Below are 22557 nucleotides of genomic sequence, written 5' to 3' on the forward strand. Positions count from 1 at the left end.
AAACATTGAATTTCGGCAAAATTGAAGAAAGTCAGGAATGACGGGAAAAGTTAATTTCTTGCAAACAGGGAAAGTAAGTCAACGAAAAGAAGGAAACTAAATATAACAAGGGCATCAAGGACGAGGAGAGATCATAATCAGGGTTGCCATCCGGACCGTAGTGTTGCCAGCGCTGCATAATATTGATATGGAAGGTATAGCACAGTATAGCAATTCATGCACAAGGAAAAATATTAGTAACACAAAAGACAATTGAAAAGACTCTGTACACGTACGTAAAAAGGTTTAACGATAGTCGTGAGTGAATAATGTACATGAGGGAGGACGGTGACTGGGATGGACGGTACATTGCTTCCACACATGTATGTTCTTGTTTCCGAACCAAGTGGTAACTTTTCAGCGCGCATGGTCGCTGAATTCCCCAATGTGAAAGCATATGCAAGCAGGTCAGCGAATATGACAAAACGGGATTTGCAAATTTTCCTGGAAGAAGTTTTGTGGCCCGATCTTCAGGGTAAGGATCGTGTTTTGCTTTTGATTGACTCCTGGACTACAAACAAGGATGACACTCTTTAAAACATGACAGTTCCTGACGGTGTTCAGTTCTACAAAAAGCTGATTCCTCCGAAATGTACAGGCCTTACACAACCTGATGATGTGTTCTTCTTTCGTCCATTCAAAACCATGGTAAAGTTCATCATAGACAAGTTAGTGTTCTTCAGTATTAATGTGTGGCAACGTGAGAACTTTCTCCGCCTTCAGTCATTTGTTCATTACCAGTTTTCCTCTAGGCGATTCCAAAAGATGATACGCTTTGTGTTTTTCAAATGTGGCTACTCCAATGAACATCCTGGACAGTTTGATACACCTTCCGCATATTGCTTTGAAAAAGGACTCACAGAGGAATGCTGCAGAGACGCGTGTGACGAGTTTGCTTTCATCCGCTGTGCTCACTGCGAGAAATGTTTGTGTGTTGACCACGCATTCATTCGTGATCTTCACGTCAACTACAATTAAACTACAAATGGTGCGTACTGTTCTCTATTTTCCTCCATTTGTATTCACGCGGGTGTAATATTCACTCACGACTACATTAAACCTTTTTACGCACGTGTACAGAGTCTTTTCAATTGTCTTTTGTGTTACTAATATTTTTCCTTGTGCATGAATTGCTATACTGTGCTATACCTTTCATATCAATGTTATGCAGCGCTGGCAACACTGCGGTCCGGATGGCAACCCTGATTATGATGTTTCTTCGTCCTTGATGCCCTTGTTATGTTTTGTTTCGTTCTTTTGGTTGACTTTCTTTCCCTGTTTGCACGAAATTAACTTTTCCCGTCATTCCGGACTTTCTCCAATTTTGCCAACATTCAATATTTCCTCTTTCCTCGCTCCGCTCCCTATTGCCCTTAGCACCTTAAATTTCTGTGTTCCCCATATCTTCTCATGCTCAATCAGATGGCGTATGTCTGCATCTGATTTGCGCGACAACCATATGGTCCTTTACTTGTGAGACGAATATTCGGGCCCAAGAGGAACGGGAATGGGAAGTGGCGGAAACTTCATAACGAGGAACTACATAATTTATACAGTTTACCCAACATTATTAAGGTCGTCAAGTCTGGGAGGCTTAGGTGGGCGGGTCATGTAGCTAGAATGGAAGAAAGTAGAAACGCTTTCAAAGTCTTGACTGGAAGACCAATCGGAAAACGACCATTAGGAAGACCTAGGTGCAGATGAGAGGACAATATTAAGATAGATCGCGCAGAGATTGGAATACAAAGTAGAAACTGGATGCAGTTAGCTAAGGATAAAAGTTAGTGGAGAGCTTTTGTGAACGCGGCATTGAACCTCCGGGTTCCATATGTAGTGATGTGAGGTGGAAAATTTTCCGCTATATTTTTTCGGAAAATTTTCGTTCTAAAAAAAAAAAATATCAGTAATCAAGTAACAATTCCTCAGCAATCATGAAATTGATTGAATTCATGTATAGAAATGTTAAAAAGTGAAAGATCGTTTAAAGAATCTGAAAATTTTCATGGCTCAGACAATTTTCAGTACTATGTAGGAACAAGTTAAACAATTTTTCATGAATCCAAATATTTTCTGCCTTATATGGAAAAATTGAAGAACTTTTTATTAGTCGGAAAGTTTTTATCATTTTGAAGTAAGAAGTAAAACAACTTTTTTGTGAATCGGAAAGTTTTATTGCTCTGTAGAAACAAGTGAGAGGAATTTTCATAGATCGGAAAATTTTCATCACGATGTAGAAAGAAGTGGAAAACACTTCATAGGCCTGAAAATTTTGGATATTATGTATAGTGATGTTAGGTGGAAAATTTTCCACTATAGATTGACTGCACATAGAGCTACAAAATTGAATTTCAGTAGAGGAAAGTTTGTCAGTAACAAATTATAATTTTCCAATTAGCTTTCGGGAATCGGAAAATTTTCTATTTCAAGTTGGGAAATAAAATTTTACAGTGTTTCTCTCTCTCTCTCTTGCTCTGCGAGCTCCTTCGTTGCATACGCGTCTTTGGCATGGAAAACGTGGCTTCGATTCCCAGCGGGAGCTCATGTAGTTCGGATTCCACGTTAATCAGTTGGTACCGTTTTATATAGTCTCGCTGTTGAAAGGGACGTTAAACTCAAAACCAACTCAATTCAACTACTCTCTCTCTCTCTCTTTCTCTCTCTCTGTGTGTGTGTGTGTGTGTGTGTGTGAGTGTGTATGCAAAGTGCAGAGAACATACCTTGAGTACGTAGAGTACAAATATCCCATTCTATTATCTAAAATTTCAATTTATTAAAAGTCATGAATATTTTCCGATTCATAAAAACATACTCCACTTATTCATTCTATTCATGAAAAATTGTTCCACTAGTTCCTACATAGTACTGAAAATTGTTTAAGCCATGAAAATTTTCAGATTCTTTAAACGATCTTTCACTTTTTAACATTTCTATATATGAATTCAATCAATTTTATGAATACTGACGAATTGTTACTTGATCACTGATATTTGTTAAGAACGGAAAATTTCCCGGAAAACTATAGAAGAAAAATTTCCACCTCACATCACGGCTAAACAACGATGTAGGAATAAGTGGAGTATGTTTTTACGAATCGGAAAATTTTCCGTTTCAAAATTTCCCGGAAAATTTTCATCACTGTACAGGACAGACAATTTTTCGATTCATGAAAAGTTGTTCCACTTGTTCCTACATAGTACTAAAATTGTCTAAGCCATGAACATTTTTAGATTCTTTAAACGATCTTTCACTTTTTAACATTTCTATACATGAATTCAATCAATTTTATGAATACTGAGGAATTGTTACTTAATCACTGATATGTGTTAAGAACGGAAAATTTTCCGGAAAAATATAGAAGAAAATTTTTCATCTCACATCTCAACTAAACAACGATGTAGGTATATTTTTGTGGATCGGAAAATTTTCATCACTGTCCATATGCCATAGAGGTAGTTAGTTAATTAGTTAGTTACCATATTAAGATTCACCTGAATTTTATAAGAACTTGGAAACTTGAACCCCTCTTCTTGACGAATATCTGCATACAACGCTAATGTATTGTTTGCACTTTTTTAATTTATTCGTGGGCTGCGGTGGCTCAGTGGTAGAGCATTCACCTCTGGTGCACAGGGTTCAGGGTTCAAACCCTGTTCAAGACGAGTGAACTTTGTGGTGGGCAAACACCCTGTGCGTGGGTTTCCTCGGGGTTCTCCCGTTTCCTCCCACTTTCTTCATTTGACCATTTCATTCATTTCTCATCATCACCGTCTCCTTTAGCCTAGCCGGCATAACCGTGGGACAGAAAACTCGAAAATTTTCATTTCATTTTTAATTTATTCGTGAAAGAAAAATAAGACTGAAGATTTTTATTTCCATTAAAATACGCGATACGTGATTACCAGCGAACACTTCTGATTGTAAACAAAACACACTCGGTAAGCCAAACTTAGAAAGTCCAGGCGTGGAAAGCTGTGGAACGTAGCCTGTATTGCCCTTCTTCTTCTTCTTCTTCTTCTTCTTCTTCTTCTAATAATAATAATAATAATAATAATAATAATAATAATAATAATAATAATAATAATAATAATAATAATAATAATAATAATAATAATAATAAGTATTCTGCCTTTTGCAGGTCCTAGAATTAATAATTTTCTTTTTAAAGTTTGGGCTTGGAAATATTTCTTCCACGTTTCTCGATATCTTCACCTTTCTCTTTTTTCAAATTATCAATCAGTGGTGTTTTTTTTTCCTCCTACCTTCGCTTTTCTTGCATCTTTCCTTCTATGGCGTTATGAAGAGGATATTTGTTTGTAAGATATGTTTAATCCAATTGGCCTTCCTGCGAAGGATGCTGACTGAAAGCATCCTCTTCTTTCCTATCTGTTTTAAAATGTCTTTGTTTGTTAGTCTCTCTTTGTCCATTTTATTTCCTCCATTTTCCTCCAGTACCACATTTCGAAGGTCTCTAAATATTTCTTCTCTAATTTCCATAATGTCCAAATCTTTCAAACAATACAATCCAATACTCCATATATAGCACTTGACCTACTTCTTTCGTAGTCCAATATTTAAGCCCGCTAGTTAGTAGTGATCTTTTCTTGTTAAATGCTTCTTTGGCTACGACAATTCTTGACCTGATCTCTTATGTGCAGTCAAGCGTCGTCAAAATACTTCCCAGATAGTTGAAATTCTCGACCTCTTCAAGTTCTCTTTGTTCTACTCTTATGTTTCCACGGAATATTCTCATGACTTTCGATTTTTTCATGTTGATTTCCATTCTATTAATTTCCCAGTATTAACTATTTTGTCAATCAACCTCTGTAGTCTTTCTTCGGTTCTAGCGTAACTCCCATAGAAAGTGCAAGTAAAGTACCAGGTACAAGGCGAGCAAAGTCTGTTCGTAACCAGTTTGGCCACCAAAAATAGCAATCTTTGTTATTTAGACAAGGGCTACCTGCCACCAAATTTGTATTTAGATTTGGCCAGTAGTTACTGAGAAATAAAGTATTACACACCAGAGATGGTCGTGGGTCATGGGTCAAGATTTGTGAGTGGGTTAGTAAATCGTAGGTCAGCAGGACGTGATCCACTGCGACCAACCACCCACTCTGACCTACCGACCCACTCTGCTGAGTGCATTGTAGATAGCATCTTCTCAACACTGGTGAATTTGTCTACGTTTTACTTTTAAGGCCTCTATTTTTCTTTCTTTCTCATGTTTCCATTTACTTACCTCAGTTGAGTATAAGTAAAAAAAACTTGAGGCACTTATGGATATTGATATTTGTAATTGTAATAGTAGCAATAGGGCAACTAATTGACTTTCGAGACACAGTCTATGCGTTTTTAGAGGAACTGGGTATTGGAAAAAAATGTATGAATCATTTCTAATATATATATTGTAGTGGGCTAAAGTGAACGTGTTGGGCATAGCCAGGTTTCAAAATTAAAATACTTAAATATTCGCACCACAAAGGTGGAGTGCCCTGAATGGACAGTCCCAAGAAGTATTTAAATTAAGTAATTAACAGAAGTATGTAAATGAGTTATATTAATTAATTGGATTACTTAAATATTAAAGATATAAATGAAATATTCGGTAGAGCTTTTTTTTAAAAAGAAAATTAAGTGATTTGAAATATACAAAATACTCTTTAACTCAGGTAATCAGTGGCTTTACTTCAGTACAGATGCTCCATTGAAATGGTCAGATAACAACCATACACCCTTCTCTGTTCATGTTCTTGCCATGCTGTAAAAGAAAAACATATGCGAAATTTCCACATACCTTATTTGATGTCTGGAATCCGTACAAGAAAGACTTCCGTGTAATTTTGTTGAATATTTAATGGTGATAAAGTAAACACTCCACTCCTCCACAGAAATCATACAGATTTTAAACACAGATATTCACACACACACATAAAAAAAAATATTTTATATTCACATGAATATTAAATCGAAGTGACCGGTCGATAAAAAAAAATAATTATTATTTTTTTTATGAAAATTTGGCCATTATACATTTCTGTTCATAGTTCGTGCACGTATAGTTTTGATGCGTTCTTCATTGTCTTCCTCCTTCTGTCCTCTCTCTTCTCACTGAAGTTCGCTCGGCATCCTGGAACCTCCTAGATGATAACAATTGCTGCTACTGGGCGCTGCTCTGGTTGTTTGTCCGCTGCACTGGTGTCTCTCTCTTAGTATCTCTGGATCCATTTGAAGACATCTGGTACATGCAGTGTTACTGGATAATTATCATCTGTATTGCCTCAGAAGTCTGGAAATGTACTGATTCTACGGTCCAGTTTCAAAGTTCTCACTACACTGGCCACATATAACGCACTTTAAATTTTATCTTTCGAATTTTATATATATATCACACGGCAAACTACATACGAGAGTTATACGCTAGTAGTCATTGTCCTAACTGCAAATTCAAAACTCAGTCTCTGCATCTATATAAAAAAATATATTCTAACTCTCCTTTTTTTTAAACATCTCGTCTCGCAACATGTGTTTCCCGTAAAGCACAGTTAAGTTCTGAGATGACGTAAAGTTCTGAGAAAGACTTACTAGAGTTGATATTTCAGATCGAGACGAAAGAAAGAAAAAAAAACTCAATCTCGAGTAACGTCGCAATTCAGCTATTTAAAATGTGCCTATCTCACAAAACAGACCATTGTCACGATGAGTCTTGCACTAACTGTCACAGAGGATGACCTCTGTATATCGCGTCCTAACACCAACTAACTTGCTCCTTCCCTGTCAAACAGTTTTCTTTCAGAGGAAACAACACGATTTTCAAAGGCTCGCTCCTGACCTACCCAAAATTCAATGTATAGTCCCTTTTCGCGGACCCTAATGGTTTTGTCGCCAAAATGTCTGGGTAGTACACTTTCATGTAATCTTTCATTTATTCTTAGATTATTATTGCTTGTCATCTATACTGAGTTTGACCACTGGATAGAGGAAATACTAAGCTTTAAAACGGTGTATCATACACTTTGTTATTCAAATGTTAAATACTTATTTTCGTATTGTTTTCCCCGGCGTCACTGTACATTTTCTTTGTAAACAATCTTCCTTGCCGAACCAGTCCATGTGCATTTGTTTACATTGCCAGGGTACTCTAGCGGTGATCTCTCGCAACCTCCACACACACATTTGTTCATGGTTTTTCATTTTTTTTTCACAATAATTATCATGAATCAACAATATATTCTATATTACATTGTACCTAATATTCCTCTGATTATATTTACATAGGATTCCAGCAGTGACATTCCATTTAGAATTAATAATCAATAAATATACACATATCGGCTGCTATGACATTCACGGTACTGCGTATCGCTGTCGTCTCAATTACAGCAATGTCAACACCAAGCACAGTAAAGTAATAAGCTTTTGTTTTAAAGTTAAGGTAACAATGAAAAATCTTTTCTGACCAAAATTACATCTTATCTTACATTTCTACAATTCTAAATATGTAATAATGCTAAGATATGACTGCATTCATAATTTTCAATGGGGGGAAAGCCCACTCGCAGGAAGAGCAGAAGCTCTTCCTTGTCGAAACCGCGCTTTGAAAAAAAAATATAGGATAGTTTTCTGGCGGGGTCCAACCCAAGCTATCGAAGTTTCTAGTGTGAAAAATGGTCACTTGAAGAAAATCTAACGCCTTATTGTTCCCAAGAATTCTAACCCACTTGCTAAAATATCTGAGCAGAAATATACAAAGGTAATGGGATAGGATCTATGTCGCCAGGCCACTATCTGCAGCAACGTTGGCAACTCTGCTCACTTCTACCTAACTAAGTTAGAAGTATGATTTAAATATATGACCTAGATAAAATTTCTCTCATATCACAATTCTTCTTTAACTTTAGATAGCAATCCTGGGTGCACGTACACAGCTTTTAACTGGTACGGAACATTTTCTGTTTTTTTTTTTTTAAACTCAGTGGTGCTTTTCCAAGTTAAGTTTTCTTTCCTACATATATTTTTATATTCCAAATGACAATGTTTAATTCACCTATTTTATATACTAATTAACCTAACTAACTTATATATTCTTAATTAACCTATAGATATGTAAATTATTCTAATATTATGCAAAAATTTCGCTTGAAATTAACATAAAAATTCTAAATAGAACATAGCTATATGTGTGCCTCCTATAATATATATATATATATATATATATATATATATATATATATATATATATATATATATATATATATATATATATATATATATATATATATATATATATATATATATATATATATATATATATATATATATAAAGAATGTAATTATGCGTGCATAATCATCACGGCCAAATGAAATGACTTTTGGGATATAGTTAGACCCACATCCTAACTGGGATGTTATTATATTGCTTCCATTATAATATGTATAATATCCTAAGGGGGGAGTGAGGGTAAAAATTTTTGCGAAGACTTGAGTATCTCACGAGTGGGTCACGGTGGCTGATGGGTCATGGTGGGTCAGAGTGGGTTACAGTGGGTCAAGTTTAAATTGACTCACGCCATCTCTGCTACACACACATACACCTGGAGTGACTATACGTTCCCGTATGGTTACGCCTGGAGCAAATAATAATATTAAATTTGTTATATTGTCGCGATTTCTCTTTATGAATCAGATGTAACAAACAACGAAGCTTTATGTATGTATTATATAGGCCTATTGTTTCTTATATATTATTTCTTATATATGTAGTTATATTCAAACAACAAAACTTTATATATTCATTACAGTTATTTGTAATAACAATACCTGTATACGAACACTCATGTCGCATATCTATGACTGTCTTCTTGTAAGATTATAATTTGATAATGATTTTGCAGGGTACTTTTAATACTGACACTATGTGTATAATCGAGAAATGTATATTTGTGGTAAATTTCATAGGAAAAGAATTATAAATATGAAAATTAGAATGAGTAAAACAAAATGTTACTAAATGGACAAAAAGTTTTGTTTTCGTTTTATTGTTCTTATTTACTGCTCTTTTGACATGAAATTTACCATATACATGTCTTTGCCGATTATACACATACTAACATTATGAGAAATACCGGGCGAATTCGTTGTCCAATTCTATTCCTACAACAACATATTTATAGACATGTGACAATAATTTTGGACATGAGTGTACATTATAAATCGAATGCAGGAAACTTGTTGAATAAATGTATTAAGTATTTCCAATAGATATGAATGGGGATGTCTAGCTGGGTATGTGTGTTGGGATTTGAATTTCGTAATTCATGTTATAAAAGAGAGACAACCACCCGTGGGCATGTTGATATATGACCTGTTACTCGCCGTGTGGTTACCTAGGGAACCTATCACATTACTTTTCTCTTTTTCTTTCCGGAAACAAATTCCTAACGCTTCATCGAATTGTAAGATTAACACAGGTTGCTCTCTGTTAATACCAAGGCAGGAAGGTTGGAGACAAGAAAGAAAAAAAAAATATTCAAGTTCACTTTTGATTAAAAAAATAAATTTAAAAGTTGGAAACCTTAGAAGTTCCTCTACAACCAGATGGGTGTAGACGTAATAAAAAAAAGTTTTTAGTTCTTCCCATAAAATAAAATCGATACGTTGAACAGATAAGATATTTCAGGTAAAATGGCAAATTACGCGCCTACAAAATATTACACTTAAGTGGATCGTCCTTTAAAACAACTATGGTGCACTTTTTGTAGGACTTAATATAATAATATTATTATTAATCTTATATATGAAAGTGGTGCTTTTTGCTGGTTTGTCCAACATACAAATCCACACCATGTCTACTTTTGCACATAGCACTATTTCGAGCCTGATTCTTATCATGACATTTTCATTGAAATGCATGTCCTAAAATTGAAAGTTAAAAATTTATGTCACACACAGTTAAAAATTTATGCCAAAAACAGAGTATTTTACGAGGCTTATAATTTAAAAATGAAATGAAATCTTTGAGTTTTACGTCCCATGGTTATGCTGGTTAGGCTAAAGGAGACAGTGATGATGAGAAATGAAAGAAATGGTGGAATGAAGAAAGTGGAAGAAAACGGGAGAACCCCAAGAAAACCCATGAGCATGCATGAGCATGGTGTTCGTCCACCACAAAGTCCACACGGCACGAACTGGAATCGAACCAGGGTCCGCATGCACCAGAGGTGAACGCTCTACCACTGAGCCACCGCAGCCCTGTCGAGATTCAAAGTTTCCAGCTTCAGCGGTTTGGCTTGTTCCCTGATCAGCAGTCAGTCACTAAGAATTTCTACTTTTATATAGAGAGATTGGAACATGTCCTAGGATTTTCAAAAATTTTGCTTTTAAAGGGAGGAAAGGGGGCAATTTCTAAAATATTTTTATTCGCCATTTTGTATTCAGAAAACGGCCAGAATGAGGAAACAGTTAAATTATTTAAAATTAATTTTTGAGCAAAACACTTGGATTGTCCGAGGTTTTTATACTTGGATTGAAGTGCATGTCCTAAGGCAGATTGCAAAAAATAATGTCTACACCGTTTGAAATGAGTGTTCGAACCTATGTTGGGTGAACCTATGTTTTTACCATTTCATTTTGATTTAAATACGCAATCTAAGGGTACGGGTGAGGGGAAGGTAACTCGAATATTCCTTTTAAATATTTTTCATAAACGTATTTTTCTCATGCGAATAACGGGCATTTCACCTAGTATAAGCTTCTTTTTAGCACTGGACTAAGCACGAGCTTGACTGTCTGTCTGTTCCACGATGACTTTTGTAAAATGCATTTAATTTTGGTGAAACTTTGTACGTTCTTTGATAGACTCCAATGATCCCTACTGCTTGAGTTGAGGTTAGTTTAGAAGACAGTGAATTTAGGTTATCTTATAAAAAGAATTACGAATATTTTTCCTAGAAAAGATATTTTCATTAAGCATGTGCGTTCCTTCTTGACACCGAATTAAAATTTTATTTAGGTTCTTGGACCGAAAGCCGTTACCATTAACAACTATTCGTTACAAATTTAACTTGATCAATAACCATGGGGAGGGATGTACGCAGGACTTCTTTTCGGTGGGTCGAAAGATTTCGGGAGGGGGTCCTAATTCAATATGTGGATAAATTATCTTAACATTTGTAAAATTACCCCTAAATTAGACTAAATTTACAGAATAGTTGGGATTTCAGGGGGTCTGGACCACCAGAACCTACCCCTGTGTACATTCATGCTCATGCGGTTGAAAAACGTAGCTCTACCTTTTGATTTTATGAGATAATTTGGTTGGACTTCAAATGACGACTGAAAAGTGCACAATTACAGATTAAGGGACATAATTGTATTCGTGAATGCATCCATGAAAGAATTCATATAACAGATATCCGTCCTTGTTTACAGTATTTAGTTTGTACAGCGATTGTAATTTACTCCACTTCCTTTCTGCGTCCTTATTGCAATGTTCTACACGTGCTACCAACGCCACGTGCTGGCTGTAATTAACTTCAGACGACAATCACGAAGAGAACATCATCGACTATCGACAACAATCGTCAAATAACAAAGATAAATGATGTCAACAATATCTGAGAATAAAAGAAGTCACAGCACAGCAGAAAACATTAATCATCACTTCACCACTCCCTAGGACGCCTGGTCTTTTGAAAGTTCCCTTTTGCTTGGACGCCTGGTCCTTGCAAAGATGTTTGGTCTTTAGTTTTATCTTCCTAGTCTTAGGCTATTTGAGAAAGCGTTACCCCCTGTAGCGAACTCGGCCAAAGTGGCTATTCAGTAATTTTACTTTCGCCAGAGTTGTAAATCATACTGTGAGCCAGTCAAGGTTTCCGGGTCTTTTTGCCAGGTCCAGGTTTGTAATAGCAGAGTTCCAATACTCTGCACAAACCATCTTCCAAGCAGCTGTTTCTTGCTACAATCCCTTTGCCTGGCAACACGTCTTTCCTTTTTTCCTTCCTTTTGAAATCTTTTAAACAGCAGGCGGTCTATTGTTCCGAAATGCACCAAATACGCTGGAGCTGACGTTTTCTTCGCGTTTTTATTGCTTTCACGTTTGTGATTAGCCATCTGCATTTAAATACATGGTCAGTGTATTTCAAGCGTACGCATGAGCAATAAATACGCTTTGCGATCGCCTCAAATAGCCGGGTACTAAGATACTCGGTCTCTGAGAGGAACATTGCATACATACACTCCTTGGTCCCAAGAGTCTTGGATAAGTGTTTTTTTTTTTTCAGACATGTTTTTGGGAGGACACTGCCCCCCGGAGCTCTAAGAGTGCCCCCGCGGAGGAGACCAAAATAATACGTTTATAATATAATAATAAATAGAATTGTACCGGCAGAGACCCCCGGAATACTAAGTGTGACCTCCCGGAACATTTTTTCTGGAAACACTGCCTTGGATGCTATCACCCTAGGATGCTCGGTCAGTAGGTCTCTACATTCTTACCGACAAACATCTAAGAAGGATTTAGTATTTGAGACTAATTATTATTACTGTACATAGCAGGAATTTTTATAATAAAACGTGATTGGGAAAGTAAAAAAAGAAATCCGTGTGCCATTTTTTAAGCTCTATCCTGAAGAGAACTTTACTTTAAGCTGTATCCTGAAGAGAACTTGACAATATGTTTGCGTTACCGATGGTTTACGCGTCTTGACTCTGCCATACTCTATTCCTTCGTTTTTATATTCACGGTTCAGTTATGTGCAGTGCATCACTGTTATGTCACTGTTAGAAGCACGTGTGTCTGTGACAAGAATGTATGTTACTGTCAGAAGTATATGTCACTATTAGGACTATGTGCGTACTATTAGGAACTAATGTGTCACTGTTAGGAGTAAATGTGTCACTGTTATAAGCATGTGTGCCAGTGTTACGAGTATATATCGCTGTTAGAACTACATCTATCACTGGTAGGAATATGTCGCTGTTAGGAATATGTACGTCACTGTTAGGAGCATCTGTCACTGTTAGGTGCGTATGTCACTGGTAGGAATATATGCCACTTTTGGGTATATGCATGCCACTGTTAGAAGCATGTGACACTGTGCAAGGAAAAAAAATATTTAAAAAAAATATATAAGGAGGGGGTATAATAATAATAATAATAATAATAATAATAATAATAATAATAATAATAATAATAATAATAATAATAATAATAATAATAATTACTGACCGTACCTCGCTCGGGAGATGGTAACTTATGTTAGGCAACCCGCCTTACAAACAATCTCAATTAATTAACTCAAAATCTCAAGAATATCTGCTCCAAATCCCTTGCATATGTTTAAAAGGTGTATAATAAAGATATTATACAAATTCTAATATCCTATTAACCCAGAGGATATCAGTTTCTGGCTGTGTCTAGGGGTATAAAATTTGATCCAATGAAAATTACATACGGGAACATATCCTGTTAATAAAAGCCTTATATTCTTTCCTCTCTATGCTTTATTTATAAAAGAAAAATCTTTGGGCTTAACTTTGAATCAATCTAATTCGCAAAAGAGTAATCGAGTCCACAAGTTGGCTCTCGGAAACTATATTCCAAACTATAGCCCGTATTCGAGATATAGCTCCTACTCTGCTATCTCTTTAAGAAAGTTAAATGAAACCTTAATTCATCTAAAGTTTCTCTAAATCTTTGGGCCTGCGGACTCACCTTCTTTGCATTCACTTACACGCCTTCCAGTGAGCCCTTAATTTTCAAAGGTTCCTTCGGCACTCGTTCAGAAACCTGGCCTAACACCTACTCGTAGTAAAACCTGTCAGAGGCAGTACTACTTAATAAAGGATTCTAATCTAATCAGTTTACAAGGAGTGGGTAAGGTTAAAGGTAAGGCAATATTTCCTCAAGTAGGAAATAATATGTCCCTCACTTCGGAACAGGGTAAATTATTGAATGTTTAACAAAACGATATAGGCCCATAATCTCTATCGCTTAAGAGTAAGACCTATAAACTCTATCCAGCAGGCCGATCACGACACCTGCCTTCATAAGGGGATTCGAACCCAAAACCATAGGATCCGTAAATACCAATTTGACCTGCTGCTGGCCCTCAAGTAGAAACCAGACTTAACTGAGAGCTTACAAAGCCTCAGAGAAAACTCTAAGAAAAATCCAATTTCCAAAATAGGAGTAGGATTAAAATCACATATATTAACTTAATAACTTCTAACTAAATTCTTATAATTCAGAAAAGAAAGAAATTCCTAACCAGGGACTGCCCTACCAAACCTATCTTACCCAGGAATACAGCCTCTCATTTGAAAAGCTGTAAAACTTCCTGTCTCAGAATCACTCATCTGAGTCTCGAAAAGTGCTAAACTTCTAAGGAACCTATCATAACCTATAATGCCATCACTAAGGCAAAAAAGCCAGCATAAAGCTGAAAAGTGATCTTCGAGGCGTTGAACGTAAAGTCTAGCCAAAAATGAAGATGAGGAGGACAGCTCCTCCTCGTATTTATACGGAACTACCCAAAAGGGACGCTTTGACCTCCCTTACAAACAATCCATTGATAATCCGAGAGAAAGCGGTCTCCCCCCTCTCGAAAAGCTGGCTGGCTAAATCCAGAAATAAACTGGTTTCTAAAACTAGCAATAGGAAAGAAAGATTTTTGTCAATAATTTTAAGAATCTCTAAGGAAAAAAAAAATACATGGAATATACAAACATATATGCAATAATAATATTGATAATAATTCTTACATGCTAATCAGAATATATGAATTAAATGCTACCCAGGCCTGGGATCCCCGTCTTATATTAACATAATTAAACATATAATAATACTAATAATATATGTATACCCACGATATTAAAATTTTAAATATATACAAGCAAGAGGCATAAAGTGACTCTTGCAACTGTTAGGAGCATGTATCACCGTTAGAAATATATGTTAAGATTGCATATGTCACTGCTAGGAATATGTGGATTGTGAACTGCGTCTTAACCGTTCTTTTCTCACATATACAGCACATAAATAAATAAACAATACATTCTAGCTGAACAAAAGCTATCAATTATTGACAACGAAGAACATACATTTTACAGCAATAAAAATCGCTTTTCTCCAAAACTACGCATCAGAATTTACTCTGAAACATGGCACTTTGTTCAGTTTGTTATCTCCTATCGATTTAAATATGTTTTATCCGTGTACAATTTTATAGTTATACAAAAAATTGCAGTTTTAGCATAATTTTAAGGCCATTTATGTCATTAATCAGATTTGTGTACTGTTGTCTTGACAGTGTTGTAATGAAATGTTGATGAAGATATGTTTCAGTTTCAACTTCAACTGAACAGATGGTGTGGTTATCGTCCCGGATATTTTTCAGGATAACAAAAACTTCTGTTTTGCTGGATTTTTCTCGAAAACTGCGCATGAGGATTTATATTCAGCTACCTCATTGTATTCAGCTTATTAAGATCAATCAATTTGTGTATATTTGGACATCTATATTTTTTTGTTAAACGCTAATATTGTACAAAATTGAATTAAATACACACTACTTACAATGATGCACGGTAGCTCAGTGGTACAGCACTTACCTATGGTGCGTAGGGTCCATGGTTCGATCCTCGAAGTAAGTTCCTGGCGGACAACATCGTGTCCGTAGGTTTTCTCGAGGTACTCCTGTTTCCTCCCACATTCTCATACCACCGTCTTCCGTCATCCCCACTCTCCTTAATCTTCCGTCTCCCTTAGCCTAAAACGCACAATCATGGGACGTTAAACTGAATTACTTCATGAGGGCGCGGTGGCTCAGTGATAGAGCGTTCATCTCCGGTGCTTGGGGGTCCCTGGTTCGATCTCAGCTCGCACCGTGTGGACTTTATGGTGGACAAACACCGTACTCGTGGGTTTTCTCGGGGTCCTCCCGTTTCCTCCCACTTTCTTCATTCTACCATTTCACTCATCTCTCATCATCACCGTCTCCTTTTGCCTAGCCTTCATAACCGTGGGACGTAAAACTTAAAGATTCATTTCATTTTTTTTTTTTTTTTGAACTACTTCATTTCAAGATTTTACATTACTTACAAAAAATATCTAATGGCCGCTTTAAGACTTTAGAACTACCAATATTGAGAAACATGGTCAGCAATATTGACATTCTAGTGCATTTTTGTATATCATGTCGCTTAATAACCCATCATGTAACCTAAGTTTATACTTGTTTATAATTTTTTTTTTAAATCAAATTCCGTAGATGGAAATAGACCAACTTTTTAAAATTATTCTTTAAAGAATATAACAGTATTAATAAGATCAAAATAAAACCTTTGCTTTCAAAACTCGAAGATTGATCTTTTTTTTTTCACTAACTTTCAAGTGATCATCCCCAAAAAGGGTGTGCTATGAAAAATATTTACCTGAATCTAGAGTCGTTGCAACAACAAATCGAATCTTCCAGTTCCCGAGGGGAAGCCAGCAGACATTGTGATGCCCAACCAGAAATTTCCATCGCGTCACTCAAAACGCAAGGAAAGATCTACATTTATTCAAGTCTCAAGAAACCTCGGTGGTAACGCTCATAATTGAGAAGAAAACTACCCTTACTTTTGCCTTTATGTTTTCCACGTCGTCGTTAGAACACAGTACCTTATATGATTTTACGACATCTACTGATAGATGTAAAAATTATAAGCGACGGGGCCTTCATTTCTGAGATATTGAATTGATGAGAAAGCAGAGGGCGGGAATATGTTGTAATATCGCAAAATTTGAGACACGCCCATTGGTGGTTGGTTATTTCAACGACGATATTTGTATTTTTTAAATGCTTCTGGTTCGATTGCTCCTGTGAAACACAATGTACTCCAGACTATCCGGCCTCTGTACTATCCGACCTAATAAACCGTGGAATATTTTTTTAAAGGATATGCTCGATTTTTAATGCCTTGATAAGATCGCAACTTTACCAAGGAGAACAGTCATCTTGATTAATTAATTAATTAACACGTTGGCTGCCGCGTCGGGCACGTGTGCCCGATTCTAAGAAATCCCTCCCCGCCGCGTCGGTCACAGGTGACCAACGCAACAATAGTTTCATTATTTATTTCAACCACTGGTGTATTTAGGGGGGCTTCTGGGCTTAAGCCCCCCCCGAAATCTTACTTACTATAGTTAATTAAATGAATATCTTTCAGAATTTAGACATTTCCAGGCAAAGCCTTCCCCCCGAAACAAAATCGTAAATACGCCACTGATTTCAACAATATATTCCACAAACTTTACACTTGCTTCTATGTGGACACCAATGGATTATAGTAGAAAGTGCACTACGAAACTCTTCCCCCAATTAGTATTTTTGTTTTCAAGAACACAACAAATTCCGGAACGGAATATTTATATTTCCCATACATTATTCAATATACAAATAGTGTTTTATATATTTTATTGACATGTTTGAAGCAATATTGTGTTACATAATGCTCACATAAAATTGATGTAACACGTGTATACATAGTTCTCTTTGTGATAACACGTGCTACATTATATTGTGGTTAGATCATGATTTTCGATTGGTTAAATTATGATAGACAAAATTTGATACTAAACAATACATGTTACACTTTCTGTGAATTTCATATAAAAATTATGTAGAAATCATTTGTATCTAAAATTCATAGAAAATATAACATATATTGTTTAGTGTTTCTTTTATCCACACAAACTGCTTCAGATGATGTGAAAGCTTTCTGAAAATTGTCGATTAGCAAATCAATCAGCCCGGTCTCCTGGAGGACACGCATTGTTGTCAACTAAGTGGATCATACGAAGCAGCATTTCGAATCTGTTCCTTGACATGGTAGAAAGCGCGAAACTGTTTCTAAACTGTTTTTGTCTTCCTGGCTCCAATAATCTGACAAGGATGGTGTTTTCACTACTCCCATATGCAAGTTGACCTGGAAATTTTCTGATTTCATTTTTGTCAGTTGGTACTCAATCGTGTAATCTTGAACAGGGTCCTACATAACCTGAGTGGATATAGGGCTACAATAGTTTGATCAACTATCATATTTATCACCTTATCCAACATACAAGAGGAAAACTCAGCATGTTCACTCTGTGCTAAAGCTGCAACAAAATTTGCGTTCATACCTTCGTTTTCCATAAATTGCGTTACTTGCGTGAAGATGTGCAATCGTTAGAGGGTACACTGCGTATAGTTTCTCCTTGAGACGTAGAGGGAAAGGGCGGAAGGTCACAGTTATGCAGAGGAGTAATATGTACTTTCTTCTTCACGTTATCATTTATATTAGGACTTTCAGCTTCGCTGCTACCAGATATACACTCATGTCCAAAATTATTGTCGCATGTCTATAATTATGTTGTTGTAGGAATATAATTTGATAACGAATTCGACCCGGTATTTCTTGTAATGTTATTATGTGTATAATCGGCAAAGACATGAATGTGGTAAAAGACCAATAAATAAGAACAATAAAAATAAAATAAAATTTTCTTGTCCATTTAGCAACATTTTATTTTACTCATTATAATTTTCCTATTTATCATTGTTTTTCTATGAAATTTACCACAAGTATACATTTACCGATTATACACATAGTATCAGTATTAAAAATACCGTGCAAAATCATTATCAAACTATATTCCTACAAGAAGACGGTTATAGATATGCGACAATCGTTTTGGAAATGAGTGTACACGAAGAATTCTCATCCAAAACACCTTGAATATAATCGAAATCATCATCGGAAGATACACCAAAAGTGTCATTAGACATGTCCTCATAAACTGTATCTTCAATTTTTGATAGTGATACAGGCCCATATCTACGGGGACTAGGAGGGTCGACCCCCTAAATTTTTACTGGTCCCCTAAAATTTTTAAGGGAGGCTTGCAAATGAACTTTATAATATGGTGATGAACTATATATAATATAGTTTGATCGGGCCCCTCCTAACTTCTACCGGGCCCTCCCTACAGTTTTGGGATGGTTACGAGCCTGTAGTGATACAAACAATTTACGCGGTTTTACTGTATTTTTTCGTGAATGATGATAAAATAACTGGTGGAATGAGAACGTGGGAGGAGACGGAAGAACCCCGAGAATGCTCAGGGATACGATGTTGTCCACCACAAACTTATTTTTCCGGGAATCGAATCAGGGACCCCACATGACAGAGGTAAGCATTCTACCACTGAGCCACCTGCGCCCCCACGGAGCTATGTGACGAATGTAATTGATGACTTCTTGCCGTATTTAAAAACTCTGCATTCTTTTGTTTTTCTTTTTCTCTTTTGGCTTCCAGATTAAAGGGGCAGACTACTAAAAACGATACAAAAGTTAATAAAATTACACTTTCTGTTTATTACAGAATAAATACAAATATTATTTAAAAAGTTGTTAATAAGGAACAAAGACAGCATGTTAAGTCATCAATTACCGTGGAGTTCGTTTTTCTAGTCACTGCCTTAAACTAGATTTTTGGGTAATTCATATTCAGGCCACATTGTAATTTATATGGAAGGCAACACTGATTATTCTTCCGATTCGTATTTTTGGGTATAGAATAACATTATATATTATTGTAATAAGTTACATTTCATTATCTCTTTTCACTTACAAAAAACGGGAAAAAGAAAAAAATAGTTAATTTTTGTATCATTTTTACTAGTGTGCCCCCTTAAGGGAAGTCTGACTTACCGGGGTCCAAATTTACGAGATTATTTTTTCTGCTAGAATAAATCTTTTATTGTTTTATGTGGTATCGTCAAACGTCAACCTGCAGATTTTGTATTATCTACGGGCGTTCTTAGAAGGGAACGGGTGTGTGTGTCTCTCTCTTTTTTTAAAATTTATTTCCAAGGATACCAACTAACCGGTATTTTACCAGAAGGGTTCGAGATGTGGTTGCTGGTTTGGCCTCCATCTACAAGGGTGGAGATGAGAAGCAGGCACGTAGCCCAGGATTCCGTAATAGGAGGGGGGGGGGGCTCTGTGACGAAATACTGCGGTTAACACATCAGGGGCTCGATCATTCTAAATTATTTTAATGGAAACATATATTGGTTCGTTTAGCCAGGATTTTGTAATGGGGGGGGCATGACATGAAACACTCTGATTACACACCAGGGGCTCGATCAGTCTAAACTATATTACTGGCAACAAATCAATATAGGTATTCTAATAGTGTTTTAATAAGGAACTATGAAGAATCTCGACTAAAAGAAAAAAAGTATAACAAAAAGTATTGAAAAAGATCCGAGTTTCTTAAGTTCTTCTGAGAGTCTATCTGATCGAACCGGAATATCGATCGTTATTCGTAGTGGATAGGATTAGCATGGAGCTGGATGGAATACAGAATGCTCCATTACAATAATATCCATTTTCAACTTGACCCCCGTTTCCTCCGCGCTAATTCTTCTTTTTCTTTCGTTTCTTTATAACCGCCACCAGGTTATAGAAGTATTTTTTGTGGACGATCTGTATATTTCGTAAAGACTGATTATTATTTTCGATTTGTACTTTATTCTGCAACGCATATAAGTTCTTTCTTCGGTGGGAATTGCTTCTTTCCCACACAATTGGACAAAGAAGTCTTTCATCGCTTTTTCATATATATATCTAAAACATTGCTTTTGGTGAGCACGTTTCAGTTAGTGACGAACTATTTCAGTGTTTCTCCCTGACTTATTATATGCACAGTATATATTCTATAGTTATTGGGAACTGAATTAAGTGTATTCTTTAATCGCTTATGGAAATATTGCAGTAGTTTAGAGAAATACGGGCTGACCAGATGTTCAAGTGACCAAAGTGGCACCAACTGCGTTGTTTTGCAGCTCCTGATCTGTACTTTCTCACGCCCGGGTTATCGCAGTGTCAGGTGCATTATGGACAGTTGACTAAAATTAACATAAATTGTTTTCCGTATTCTCTTTGTGTGTGCATACAGGTGAGTTAACTGAGTGATTTCATCCTTTCTTAATGTTATACATTTGTGGTTCCGAAGGGGAGGGGGGGTCTGGACCCCGGACCCACCCCTTGGCAACGTGCCTGATGAGAAGTATATTTTTAAATTCGAGAAGGAAGTCGAGACAAGATAGAAAAATTTCATGAGTTTTGTAGGCAACTAGTTAACTCAAGTTTTTGATCTCAATAAGTAAACTCTGCTATAGTGTTACATCATACATAGTATAAAAACTATAAATTGTTTAAGTGATTGTACGAACACAATACACTGCATTTATGAACTTTTAAAGACATGCTAGTCATTACATAATATAATCCAACACAACACTGTTAAAAATGGTTTCTCAAATTCGAGAAAAAAAATCCTCGTGTTTGAGAACTTTTTTTTTTTTTTTACCTGTGCACCCAGTAATACATTCTTAAAAGTGAGATTTCGATTTTCTCAAATCATTTTGAGAAATAATGACTCAAACGCGAGGAATTATGTCTCATTTCTGAGCGTGCAAATGCCTTCTCAAATTTAAGAAATGTTGTATTCTTTCTTAAAATTGAGAAAGGAACATCTGATCAAATGAGGCATATAACCTCCATTTTCAGAAACACATTTCTCCAAAAAAAAAAAAAAAAAAAAAAAAAATGTCTTTCTCCAAAGCGAGAAATAGTGCACAGAAACATGCACTGTTAAAAATACTTACTTAAAAATGAGTAAAATTGACTCAAATTTGAGAACATTGTGTTCTCAGAATAGCTCCGAATACATTGTTCTCAAAAGTGAGAAAGTGTGGGTGTTCAAAATATAAGAACAATATGTACTCAAATTTGAGTAAATTTTACTCACTTTTGAGTAAAAATTGTCTTAAAAGCGAGATAAAATATTCTTAAATAAAATGAGAAACTGCTATTTCTCAAAAATAACGAGAACACATTTGCTCAAAAATGAGAAAGTTAACCGTAAAATGAGATGAATGTAATCAACATTGAGAAATTCTTTGTTCAAAAACTAGTAATGCTCTCCTCACAATTGAGAACATGTATACTCAAAATTGAGTAGAAAAGTATTCGAAATGCTCAGATAGCCGCAAAATTGAGAAACACACTTTCTCAAAAATTGAGAATATTTCCTCTCAAATTTGAGAAAAACCCTTCTCAAAAATGAGAAGGTTTTTTTTTAAAAAAATGAGTAAAAAAGTACTCAAAAATGAGATTTTATTAGTATTCAAAAATGAGAAAAAAGTACTTATTCTGCTGCCTTGCTGACACAGGGAAGGTTTCCTGGAACTAGAAAGGAAGATTACTCTCACACTGCACTGGACAATTTATAGTAAGTACGCCTTCTACACATTAATATTGAAGTTAAAACATTTTCCTCTTAAAAGTTGGAAAATAGAAATCAGTTTTTGAAAAAATACGAGTACTTCAAAAATTACTTCTATTTCCCAGCTTTGAAGATGAAAATGTCTAACATCAATATTAATGTGTAGAAGGCGTACTTACTATAAATTTGTTAGTGCAGTGTGAA

General features: G+C 35.8%; 2 protein-coding genes across 2 annotated transcripts in view; one reads left to right on the forward strand and one right to left on the reverse strand.

The window, feature by feature from the left end:
• The window catches only part of LOC145671370 (DNA ligase 3-like), a 965078-nt gene that overhangs the window by 611827 nt on the left and 330694 nt on the right, over nt 1–22557 (reverse strand). The gene's annotated exons all lie outside the window — the stretch shown is intronic.
• The window catches only part of CNMa (CNMamide), a 298284-nt gene that overhangs the window by 64067 nt on the left and 211660 nt on the right, over nt 1–22557 (forward strand). The window lies entirely within an intron of this gene.

Source organism: Thermobia domestica, chromosome 15 (assembly GCF_964235325.1).
Source record: "Thermobia domestica chromosome 15, izTheDome1.hap1.1, whole genome shotgun sequence".
In the NCBI taxonomy this organism is placed as follows: Eukaryota; Metazoa; Arthropoda; class Insecta; order Zygentoma; family Lepismatidae; genus Thermobia; species Thermobia domestica.